Below are 12,890 nucleotides of genomic sequence, written 5' to 3' on the forward strand. Positions count from 1 at the left end.
CCCACCCATCTAGGTGTTGACAAAGCACCGAGCTGATCTCCCTGTGCTATGTGGCTGCTTCAAATTAGCTATTTTACATTTGGTAGTGTATATATATCCATGCCACTCTCTCACTTTGTCCCACCTTACCCTTGCCCCTCCCCGTGTCCTGAAGTTCATTCTCAATGTCTGTGTCTTTATTCCTGTCCTATCCCTAGGTTCCTCAGAAACATGTTTTTTTTAAGATTCCATATATATGTGTTAGCATACGGTATTTGTTTTTCTCTTTCATATGTACTCTACTCTGTATGACAGACTCTAGGTCCATCCACCTCACTAAAAATAACTCAATTTCATTTCTTTTCATGGCTGAGTAATATTCCATTGTATATATGTGCCACATCTTCTTTATCCAGTCATCTGTCGATGGACACTTAGGTTGTTTCCATGTCCTGGCTATTGTAAATAGAGAAGCAATGAACACTGTGGTACATGACTCCTTTTGAATTATGGTTTTCTAAGGGTATATGCCCAGTAGTGGATTACTGGGTCGTGTGGTAGTTCTATTTTTAGTTTTTTTAGGAACCTACAAACTGTTCTCCATAGTGGCTGTATCAATTTACATTCCCACCCACAATGCAGGAGGGCTCCCTTTTCTACACACCCTCCCCAGCATTTACTGTTTGTAGATTTTTGATGATGGCCATTCTGACTGGTGTGAGGAGATACCTCATTGCAGTTTTGACCTGCATTTCTCTAATGATTAGTGATGTTGAGCATCTTTTCATGTGTTTGTTGGTGATCTGTATATCTTCTTTGGAAAAATGTCTATTTAGGTCTTCTGCCCAATTTGTTTGTTTGATTGATATTGAGGTGCATATGCTGCTTGTAAATTTTGGAGGTTAATCATTTGTCAGTTATCTCATTTGCAAATATTTTCTCCCGCTCTGAGGGTTGTCTTTTCGTTTTTTTTTATGGTTTCCTTTGCTGTGCAAAAGCTTTTAAGTTTCATTAGGATCCATTTGTTTATATATATTTTTTTACTTCCATTTCTCTAAGAGGTGGGTCAAAAGGGATCTTGCTGTGATTTATGTCATAGAGCTTTCTGCCTATGTTTTCCTCTAAGAGTGTTATAGTGTCTGGCTTTACGTTTAGGTCTTTAATCCATTTTAAGTTTATTTTTCTGTATGGTGTTAGGGAGTGTTCTAATTTCATTCTTTTACATGTAGTGTCCAGTTTTCCCTGCAGCACTTATATAGGGGCTGTCTATTCTCCATTCTATATTCTTGCCACCTTTATCAAAAATAAAGTGACCATATGTGCATGGGTTTATCTCTGGGCTTTCTCTCCTGTTCCATTGATCTATATTTCTGTTTTTGTGCCAGTTCCATACTGTTTTAATTATTGTAGCTTTGTAGTATAGCCTGAAGTCTGGGATCCTGATTCCACCAACTCCATTTTTCTTTTTCAAGATTGCTTTGGCTCTTCAGGGTCTTTTGCATTTCCATACAAATTGTGAAAGTTTCTGTCCTAATTCTGTCAAAAATGCCGTTGGTAGTTTGATAGGGATTTCATTGAATCTGGAGATTGCTTTGGGTAATATAGTCATTTTCACAATGTTGATTCTTCCAATCCAAGTACATGGTATATCTCTCCATCTGTTTGTATCATCTAAAATTTCTTTCAACAGTGTCAGTGTTTTCTGCAAACAAGTTTTTGTCTCCTTATATAGGTTTATTCCTAGGTATTTTATTATTTTTGTTTACCAATGGGAATGTTTCCTTAATTTCTCTTTCAGAATTTTCATCTATAGTGTATAGGAATGCAAGAGATTTCAGTGCATTAATTTTGTATCCTGCTACTTTACCAAATTGGGTGATTAGCTCTAGTAGTTTTCTGGTTGCATTTTTAGGATTCTCTATATAGTATAATGTCATCTGCAAACAGTGACAGCTTTACTTCCTCTTTTCTGATTTGGATTACTTTTATTTCTTTTTCTTCTCTGATTGCTCTGGCTAAAACTTCCAATACTATGTTAAATAATAGTGGTGAGAGTGGACAACCTTGTCTTGTTTCTTATCTTAGAGGAAACGGTTTCAATTTTTCACCATTGAGAATGATGTTGGCTGTGGTTTTGTAATATATGGCTTCTTTATGTTTAGGTAAGTTCACTCTATGCCTACTTTCTGGAGGGTTTGTTATCACAAATGGTGTTGAATTTTGTTGAAAGGTTTTTCTGCATCTATTGAGATGATCGTATGGTTTTTCACCTTCAATTTGTTGATATGGTTTATCACATTGATTGATTTGCATAGATTGAAGAATCCTTGCGTTCCTGGGAGAAACCTCACTTGATCGTGGTGTATGATCCTTTTAATGTGCTGTTGGATTCTGTTTACTAGTATTTTGTTGAGTAGTTTTGAATCTATATTCATCAGTGATATTGGTCTCTAGTTTTCTTTCTTTGTGTCACTTTGTCTGGTTTTGGTATCAGGGTGATGGTGGCCTCGTAGAATGAGTTTGGGAGTGTTCCTCCTTCTGCTATATTTTGGAAGGGTTTGAGAAGGATAGCTGTTAGCTCTTCTCTAAATGTTTCATAGAATTTGCCTGTGAAGTCATCTGGTCCTGAGAATTTGTTTGTTGGAAGATTGTTAATCACAGTCGCAATTTTTGTGATTGGTCTGTTTATATTTTCTATTTCTTCCTGGTTCAATCTTGGAAGGTTGTGCTTTTCTAAGAATTTGTCCATTTCTTCCAGGTTGTCCATTTTATTGGCATATATCTGCTTGTAGTAATCTCTCATGATCCTTTGTATTTCTGCAGTGTCAGTTGTTACTTCTCCTTTCTCATTTCTAATTCTACTGATTTGAGTCTTCTCCCTTTTTCTCTTGATGTGTCTGGCTAATGGTTTATCAATTTTATTTATCTTCTCCAAGAACCAGCTTTTAGTTTTATTAATATTTGCTATCGTTTCCTTCATTTCTTTTTCATTTATTTCTGATCTGATCTTTATGATTTATTTCTTTCTTCTACCTTTGGGTTTTTTTTGTTCTTCTTTCTCTAATTGCTTTAGGTGTAAGGTTAGGTTGTTTATTTGAGATGTTTCTTGTTTCTTGAGGTAGGATTGTATTGCTATAAACTTCCCTCTTAGAACTGCTTTTGCTGCTTCCAATAGATTTTGGATCATCATATTTTCATTGTCATTTGTTTCTAGGCAATTTTTGATTTCCTGTTTGATTTTTTCAGCGATCACCTGGTTATTTAATAGCATATTGTTTAGCCTCAATGTGTTTTTATTTTTTACAGATTTTTTTCCTGTAATTGATATCTACTCTCATAGGGTTGTGGTTGGAAAAGATATTTGATACAATTTTAATTTTCTTAAATTTATCAAGGCTTTATTTGTGATCCAAGATATGATCTATCCTGGAGAATGTTCCATGAACCCTTGAGAAAAAAGTGTATTCTGTTGTTTTTGGATTTAATGTCCTATAAATATCAATTGCATCCAGCTTGTTTAATGTATCATTTAAAGCTTGTGTTTTCTTATTCATTTTCATTTTGGATGTTCTGTCCACTGGTGAGAGTGGGCTCTTAAAGAAGTTCCCTACTATGATTGTGTTACTGTCAATTTCCTCTTTTATTGGTGTTAGCCTTTCCCTTATGTTTTGAGGTGCTCCTATGTTGGGTGCATAAATATTTACAATTGTTATATATTCTTCTTGGATCAATCCCTTGGTCGTTATGTAGTGTTCTACTTTGTCTCTTGTAATAGTCTTTATTTTAAAGTCTATTTGTCTGACATGAGAATTGCTACTCCAGCTTTCTTTTGATTTCCTTTTGCATGGAGTATCTTTTTCCATTCCCTCACTTTCAGTCTGTATCTCTCCTTAGGTCTGAAATAGGTCACTTGTACACAGCATATATACAAGTCTAGTTTTTATATCCATTCACCCAGTCTCTGTCGTTTGATTGGAGCATTTAATCCATTTTCATTTAAGGTAATTTCAATATGTATGTTCCTATTACCATTTTCTTTATTGTTTTGGGTTTGTTATTGTAGGCCTTTTCCTTCTCTTGCGTTTCTTGCCTAGAGAAGTCCCTTTAGCATCTGTTGTAAAGCTGGTTTGGTGGTGCTGAATTCTCTTAGATTTTGCTTCTCTAAAGGTTTTAATTTCCCCATCGAATCTGAAAGGGATCCTTGCTGGGTAGAGTAATCTTGGTTGTAGATTTTTCCCATTCATCACTTTAAATATGTCCTGCTACTCCCTTCTGGCTTGCAGAGTTTCTGCTGAAACTTCAGCTGTTAACCATGTGGGGATTCCCTTGTGTGTTATTTATTGTTTTTCCCTTTTAATATTTTTTCTTTGTATTAATTTTTGATATTTTGCTTAATATGTGTCTTGGTATGTTTCTCCTTGGAATTTTCCTGTATTGGACTCTCTGTGCTTCCCGGACTTGATTGACTATTTCCTTTCCCATATTAGGGAAGTTTTTCAACTGTAATCTTTTCAAATATATTCTCCATTCCTTTCTTTTTCTCTACTTCTCTGGGAGCCCTATAATTTGAATGTTGGTGTGCTTAATGTTATCTCAGAGGTCTCTGAGACTGTCCTCAATTCTTTTTATTCTTTTTTCTTTAGTTTGCTGTTTAGTAGTTATATCCACTATTTTATCTTCCAGGTCACTTATCCGTTGTTTTGCCTCAGTTATTCTGCTATTGATTCCTCCTAGAGAATTTTTAACTTCATTTATTGTGTTTTTCATTGTTGTTTGTTTGCTCTTTAGTTCTCTAGGTCCTTGTTAAACGTTTCTTGTATTTTCTCCATTTTGTTTCCAAGCTTTTGGATATCTTTACTATCATTACTCTGAATTCTTTTTAAGATAGACTGCCTATTTCCTCTTCATTTGTTTAGTCTGATGGTTTTTTACCTTGCTCCTTCATCTGCTCTGTGTTTCTGTCTTCTCATTTTGCTTAACTTACTGTGTTTGGGGTCTCCTTTCAACAAGTTTCAGGTTTGTAGTTCCTGTTGTTTTTGGTGTCTGCCCCCAGTGTCTATGGTTGGTTTAGTGAGTTCTGTAGGCTTCCTGATGGAGGGTGTTTGTGCCTGTGCTCTGATGGATGAAGCTGTATCTTGTCTTTCTGGTGGCAGGACCACATCCAGTGGTGTGTTTGGTGGTGCCTGTTACCTTATGATTTTATGCAGCCTCTCTGCTAATGGGTGTGGTGGTCTTCCTGTCTCGCTATTTGTTTGTCATAGGGTGTCCAGCACTGTATCTTGCTGGTCATTGAGTGGAGCTGGGTCTTAGCATTGAGATGGAGATCTCTGGGAGAGCTTTCGCCATTTGATACTATGTGCAGCTGGGAGGTCTCTGGTGGACCAGTGTCCTGAACTCAGCTCTCCCACCTCAGAGGCACAGTCTTGACAGCCAGCCAGAACACCAAGACCCTCTCAACCACATGGCTTAGAAGAAAACAGAGAAAAAAAGAAAGAAGAAATAAATAAAATAAAGTTATTAGAAAAAAAATTTTTTAATTCTTAAAAATAAAAAGAATTAACAAGTAATAAGAAAGGAAAAAAAGAAAAAGAAACAAAGAAAGAAGAGAGCAACCAAACCACAAACTAATCCACCAGTTATAACCAGCATTAAGAACTGTACTAAAAAAAACCAAAAATGGACAGACAGAACCCTAGGACAAATGGTAAAAGTAAAGCTATACAGACAAACTCACACAAAGAAGCATACACATACACACTCACAAAAAGAGAAAAAGTAAATATATATGTATATCTATATATGAAAAAAAAGGAAGGTAGCAACCAAATCAGTTAACAAATCTACCAATGATAATAAACTCTAAGTACTATACTAAAATAAACATAAAACCAGAAACAAATTAGATGCAGAAAGCAAACTCCAAGTCTACATGTGCTCCCAAAGTCCACCACCTCAATTTTGGGATGACTTTTTGTCTATTCAGATATTCCAGAGATAGAGGGTACATCTAGTTGATTGTGGAGATTTAATCTGCTGCTCCTGAAGCTGCTGGGAGAAATTTTCCTTCCTCTTCTTTGTTCACACAACTCCTGTGGTTCAGCTTTGGATTTGAACCTGCTTCTGTGAGTAGGTCACCTGAGGGCGTCTATTCTTTGCTCAGACAGGACAGGGTTAAAGTAGCAGGTGATTAGGGGACTCTGGCTCACTCAGTTCAGGGAAAGGAGGGGTACAGAATGTGGGGCAAGCCTGTGGTGGCAGAGGCTGGCATAACATTTCAATAGACTCAGGCATGCCATGTGTTCTCCTAGGGAAGTTTTCCCTGGATCATGGGACCCTGGCAGTCGTGGTCTGCACAGACTCCCAGGAGGGGTCATATGGATAGTGACCTGTGCTTGCACACAAGCTTCTTGGTGGCTGCAGCAACAGTCTTAGCATTTCATGCCCGTCTCTGGTGTCTGCGCTGATAGCCGTGGCTTGTGCCCTGCTCTGGAGCTCATTTAGGCAGTGTTTTGATTCCCCTCTCCTCACGCACCCAAAAATAATGGTCTCTTGCCTCTTAGGCAGTTCCAGACTTTTTCCCGGACTCCCTCCTGGCTAGCTATGGCACATTTGCCCCCTTCAGGCTGTGTTCACACAGACAACCCCAGTCCTCTCCCTGGTATTTCACCTCCGAAGCTCAAGCCTCAATTCCCAGCCCCCAGTGCCCTGGAAGGTGAGCAGACAAGCCTCTCAGGCTGGTGAGTGTTGGTTGGCAGTGATCTTCTCTGCAGGAATATCTCCACTTTGCTCTCTGCACACCTGTTGCTGCACTCTCCTCTGTGGCTCCCAAGCTTCTCCCCACCACCCCCTGTCTCCACCAGTGAAGGGGCTTCCTAGTGTGTGGAAACTTTTCATCCTTCACAGCTCCCTCCCAGAGATGCAGGTCCTGTCCCTATTCTTTCGTCTGTTTTTTCTTTTTTCTTTTGCCTTACCCAGGTACGTGGGGACTTTCTTGCCTTTTGGGAAGTCTGAAGTTCTGCCAGCGTTCAGTAGGTGTTCTGTGGGAGTTGTTCCACAAGTAGATGTATTTCTGATATATTTGTGGGGAGGATGGTGATCTCCACTTCTTACTCTTTGGTCATCTTAAGGTTTCCCCTTTACTTCTTTAACCATGGTTTCCTTTAGTTCTTTAAACATATTTATAGTGTCTACTTTGATGTTTCTTCCTGTTTAATCAAACATCTGGTCACTCTTATAGGCAGTTTCCATTGCCTAATTTTTTCCAGTGTATGGGTCATAGTTTTCTGTTTGTTTGGATATTATATAACTTTTGTTAAGAACTGGACATCTTAGATAACATATTGTAGCAACTGGGTACTAGAATTCCCATCCAAGGCTTGTTATTTGCTTGTTTATTTGTTTAATGACTGGATGGGAAATATTTTAGTGCTTTATCTTAGTTATTTGTCTCTCCCACTAGAATACATACTATCTGAGGGCTAGGCTTTCTATCTTACTTTTCTTTATTGCTGCCAACTCAGTACATAAAAGAATGCTTGTCATATTTTAGGCACCACATTGAGATTGGCTGAATGACTATTGAGTGCTAGGGAAGTTTAAATATGTGAATCCTAGAGAATGGACCCAGTTCTCATAGCTGAAATTTAGAATGTTCTTAGAGTCCACTTTATGAGTAAATTTGTCCCATTTATGCCCTGCCAGACACCTACTGAGAGTTCTTTTCTTTTCCTTTTTTCTTTCTTCTCTTTGCATCTCCTCCCACCTTCCCTTTTTAATTTACTTATTTTTATTTTCTCATTTTACATGCTACTTTCCTTAACAGTGGTTTCTAGAATTTTATCTAGAAAAACTTCCTCCTACTTCCTATTGAATCACATGTTCAAAAATTTAGGAACGCTTCTTTTTATAATTTCTTCCTGAATCTTTTAAAAAAATTCCATCCTTTGCCAAGACCTCTAGAAAAGAAAAGTATCTTAATGGAAAGTATGATTTTCAAGAGACATCAGAAATGTGTAGCTTAGGTAGATTAATGAAACCTGACAGGGTCTTTGTCACATTTCAAATTTATTTTCTAAAAAAAAATTATTTCAATTATCTATGTCAGCAGAAAGTTACCAGCCATCATGATGCTGGTTTTAATTGGATTTATTTTAATAGTATTACTTTCCTCCTAAGAGCTAACACAATAAAACAGGGAGAGATAATAAGATTTTGATTGATGGACAGAAAGAAGAGTAAATTTTAAATAAGTAACCACAGTTGGTGAGGATGGTTGAGTGGAATCCCTGCAGCCAGGGCTTTGAGCTGGACTAATGGTTGCATAAGCGAATGGTCTCTTGGGGCACACAGGACATCAACTCTGAGAAGAAAGTTGAAATAGAAGGGGAGAAGGACCAAAAAGAAACTCTGCTAATTGTACAGTTCCAACAAGAGCCATCACTCGTCTGTGCATTCTCTTAGAAAGAGTTTTTCCTACAATACCCAGAGGGGTCATTGCAAAGTCGGGGCTAAATCACTTAATTATAATCTTTTACTTGTCATGCAGTTTACACACTCATACAGTAATTGTGTGATGGTGCCTACAGCATATTCACAAATGGTGAAATAATAGGCAGTAAAATAATAAGCTATAAACTCTCTCTTTGTCACATAATTGCATTGTTTATCACATCTGTTGTTTTTTTCCTGAATAGTATGAAGATCAATTGTTCATGACAGAATGATAGCAGTTTCATAATAATATTACTTGGAGATGAAATCACGCTGTGCATTGAGTTGCCATAAACTGTGCATCACTAGAGTAATAAGTCACTGTTAAGCACCCACCTGCTCTGGGCATTTCTTTTCATCTTATTTGTCCAGACTTATAAAAATTACTGAAGAAGAATTCTGCAATAGTCACTAAAGCACATTATAGTACTAGTTACTGTGCCATCCTTAATAAATGACCTCACTGCTATGTTCCACCAAATTAATATAAAGTAATGGATACTGGAGAAAGAGAGAGGGAAACAAACTGGAAACACTTGGAAATATTTTTATTTTTTAAAGGTGTATATGCCATTTAATTATCCCCTTCTCAATTGGTCAGGTATGAGATGGAGTTGGGGGAGAGGTCAGAACTTCATCTCTGAAGAAGCAGTGACTAGCTCAAGTTCACAGTTGATGGATATCTAATGTGCCAGAGGAAATAAAACTGATTTAGGGAAGACAATGAGGTCTGATAGAGTTCAGGATAATTCTTCAGGGATCAGGAGAATCATCCTCATTGCTAAATTAAATTGAGGTCAGAAACAACCCTAGTGATGAGGGGTAAAATACTTTATTCTGAGAGAATAAGCTTGAGACGTTTAAAAATTTCTGATTTGTCTTTATGTTTCCCTTATTCATTTGGTATCAAAGCTGGCATTTACAAAACTGACCATAGTAATTATTTAAGCATTTTTTACCTGACATTTTTTAAAGTTAATCTTGGGTTTGTATTTGCAGCCATTTTTTAAGTGAATCTTTTGAAATCAACATCAAGTTTGAGGGTTAAAGTTTCTTCTTTATGCTATGGCCTTATTTCTGGGATTCCTGGTACTTGAATGATTCAGTGCATCAGAGAAGGGTTTGACCCTAGGTAAAATGTAAAGTTGACAAAGTTGTTTTTGTATTCTTTCTACCTTGATCATACTATGTTTTTTGGGAACCCAGACCCCTTCTTTCTATAATCAAAACTTATCCCCAGACACTTTTGTTTCTACTAAGGTCTAATAATACAATTACAGAATTTCAAAATTATAGGGTATCATAAGGCCTATCATTTCACGATGGTCATAACTAACAATAACATAGTTACTTTTCTTCCTAGCATTTGTAGTTAAATATCTAAGTAATAAAACTCTGATAATGGAATTTTCAGTTCATGAGAACTGGGGGAGGGTTATTCTTTACATAGGGCTTCCTGAAGCATTTTCAATAATACCACAGAGGAGATAACCTGCTGACAAGTAGGATTGATGAGGGTTTTGAGTTTCAAAAACTCTCAGCCTCAAATTATTTAAAAAATTTACTATCAGATCCTCAGTTTCTGGATTTTGTTCTTTACTAATTGAGAGTCATTCCTCCAGGGATTCTTTCTCTGAACTTTAGGAGAAATTTCCATACCATTTCCCATCCTGCAACATTTTATAAGCTCAGTGATATACCTTTAAGAGTGCTTATTTACAGGATAAAATAAAAGTCTCATTTAAAATTGAGTCAGAAAATACCTAGGAATAAACTTAACCGAAGAGGTGAAAGTCATATGCACTGAAAACTATAAAATATTGATAAAGTAAATTGAAGATGATATGGAAAAAATATCCCATGCTCTTTGATTGGAAGAATTAATATTGTTAAAATGATGTTAAAAGGAATTTACATAGTTAATGTGATCCTTACCAAAATACCCATGACATTTTTCACAGCAGTAGAACAAATAATCCTAAAATTTATGTGGAAACAAAAGACCCAGAATTGCCAAAGCAATACTTAGGAAAAAGAACAAAGCTGGAGGCATAACCCTTCCAGACTTCAGACAATATTACAAAGCTACAGTAATCAAAACACAATGGTATTGGCACAAAAACAGACATGTAGATCAATGGAATAGAATAGAGAGCCCAGAAATAAACCCATATACCTAAGGTCAATTAATCTTTGACAAAGAAAGCAAGAATATACAGTGGAGAAAAGACGGTCTCTTCAAGCAAGTGGTTTTGGGAAAGCTACACAGCTACATGTAAATCAATGCAATTAGAACACTCCCTTACACCATACACAAAAATAAACTCAAAATGGCTTCAAGACTTAAATGTAAGACATGATGTCATAAAACTACTAAAACAGAACATAGTCAAAACATTCTTGGACATAAATCTTAGCAATATTTTCTTAGATCAGTCTCCCAAAACAATAGAAATAAAAGCAAATGGAACCTAATCAAACTTAAAAGCTTTGCACAGCAGAGGAAACCATCAACAAAATGAAAATACAACTATGGAATGAAAGAAAATATTTGCAAATGATGTGACCAACAAAGACTTAATTTCCAATATACAAACAGCTCATATAACTCAATATCAATAAAATAAAAAACCCAATCAAAAATTGGGCAGAAGACCTAAACAGATATTTCTCCAAAGATGACATACAGATGTCCAACAGGCACATGAAAAGATGCTCTATGTCACTAGTTATCACTGAAATGAAAATCAAAACCATAATAAGGTCACCTCACGTCAGTCAGAATGGCTATCATCAAAAAGTCTACAAATAACAAATGCTGGAGAGGGTATGGAGAAAAGGGAACCCTTGTACACTGTTGGTAAGAATGTAAATTGGTGCAGCCACAATGGAAAATAGTACGGAAACTCCTTAAAAAACTAAAAATAGAGCTAACCTATGATCCAGAAATCCCACTTCTGAGTATCAGTCTGGAAAAGATGAAAACTTTAATTTAAAAAGACACATTCAGGGCTTCCCTGGTGGCACAGTGGTTGAGAGTCCACCTGCTGACACAGGGGACATGGGTTTGTGCCCCGGTCTGGGAAGATCCCACATGCCGCGGAGCGGCTGGGCCCGTGGGCCATGGCCGCTGAGCCTGTGCGTCCGGATCCTGTGCTCTGCAACGCGAGAGGCCACAACAGTGAGAGGCCTGCGTACCACAAAAAAAAAAAAAAAGGCACATTCACCCTAATATTCATAGCAGCACTATTTAAAATAGCCAATACATCGAAGCAATTTAAATGTCCATCAACATATGATTGGTTTAAGAAGATGTGGTATATATATACACATATATATGTTTCATACAATATTTCATACAATGAAATATTACTCAGCCATTTTCAGCAACATGGATGGACCTAGAGAAAGCCATACGAAGTGAAGTAAGTCAGACAGAGAAAGACAAATATTATATGATATCACTTATATGTAGAATCTAAAATATAATACAAACAAATCTATATACAAAACAGAAACAGACTCACAGACATAGCGAGCAAACTTATGGTTACCAAAGGGGAAAGGGAGAGGAGGAGGGATAAATTAAGAATATGGAATTAACAGATACAAAATAATATACATAAAATAGATAAGCAACAAGTATTTACTATATAGCACATGGAACTATAGTCAATATCTTGTAATAACATATAATTGAAAATAATTTGAAAAAATGTAAAACTGAATCACTTTGCTGTAGACCTGAAACTAACACAATATTGTAAATTGACTATACTGCAGTTAAAAAAAAAAGAGTACTTGCTTTCAGGAATGCAAACAGATTTTATCTGACATAACAATTTCAGTCCATTGGCATTAACTGCCTTGAGTGATATGTTGAAATAAAGTGTCATGACACAGAGAGCAGAAAAAGGGGTGAATAGAGCCAAAGTGAGCAAATTATGGTTCTTTTATATCTTGGTCATGGGAAGTTTTGGACTGAAAGAGTGAAAATACAAACAACTTTAAATTCAGTTTCTTATTAATATCAGATGCTTGAAGGCTTGATGGTTTCTTGATTCACTACAGAATTCTGTCACCACTTCATAAAATGTGGAGGTTTGAACACTATAGTGGAAAATAATGAAGTTTTAGAGAACATGGATTAAGTTTTATAGTTGATTGACATCATCTTCTGCATGTAGTCCAAGGCAAATGACATCATAATAACAGCATTCCTTGAATAAATAGGATGAAGTGGTATGTTCTAAACTGATGATTTGGTATTGTCCCTTCAGAGTTGTAAAGAAGTTGAAATAATTTAAAATACTATTTTATTTCCTCCCTTTAGGGTTGGATAATACTGTCTTTAAAAGTGAACAGTCACAAATAATTGGCAAATGATAAAAATGTTATCACTGTGGGTGTATTAAACATAT

Source organism: Monodon monoceros, unplaced genomic scaffold (genome assembly GCF_005190385.1).
Source record: "Monodon monoceros isolate NGI ecotype Baffin Bay Population unplaced genomic scaffold, NGI_Narwhal_1 Super_Scaffold_1, whole genome shotgun sequence".
Lineage (NCBI taxonomy): Eukaryota > Metazoa > Chordata > Mammalia > Artiodactyla > Monodontidae > Monodon > Monodon monoceros.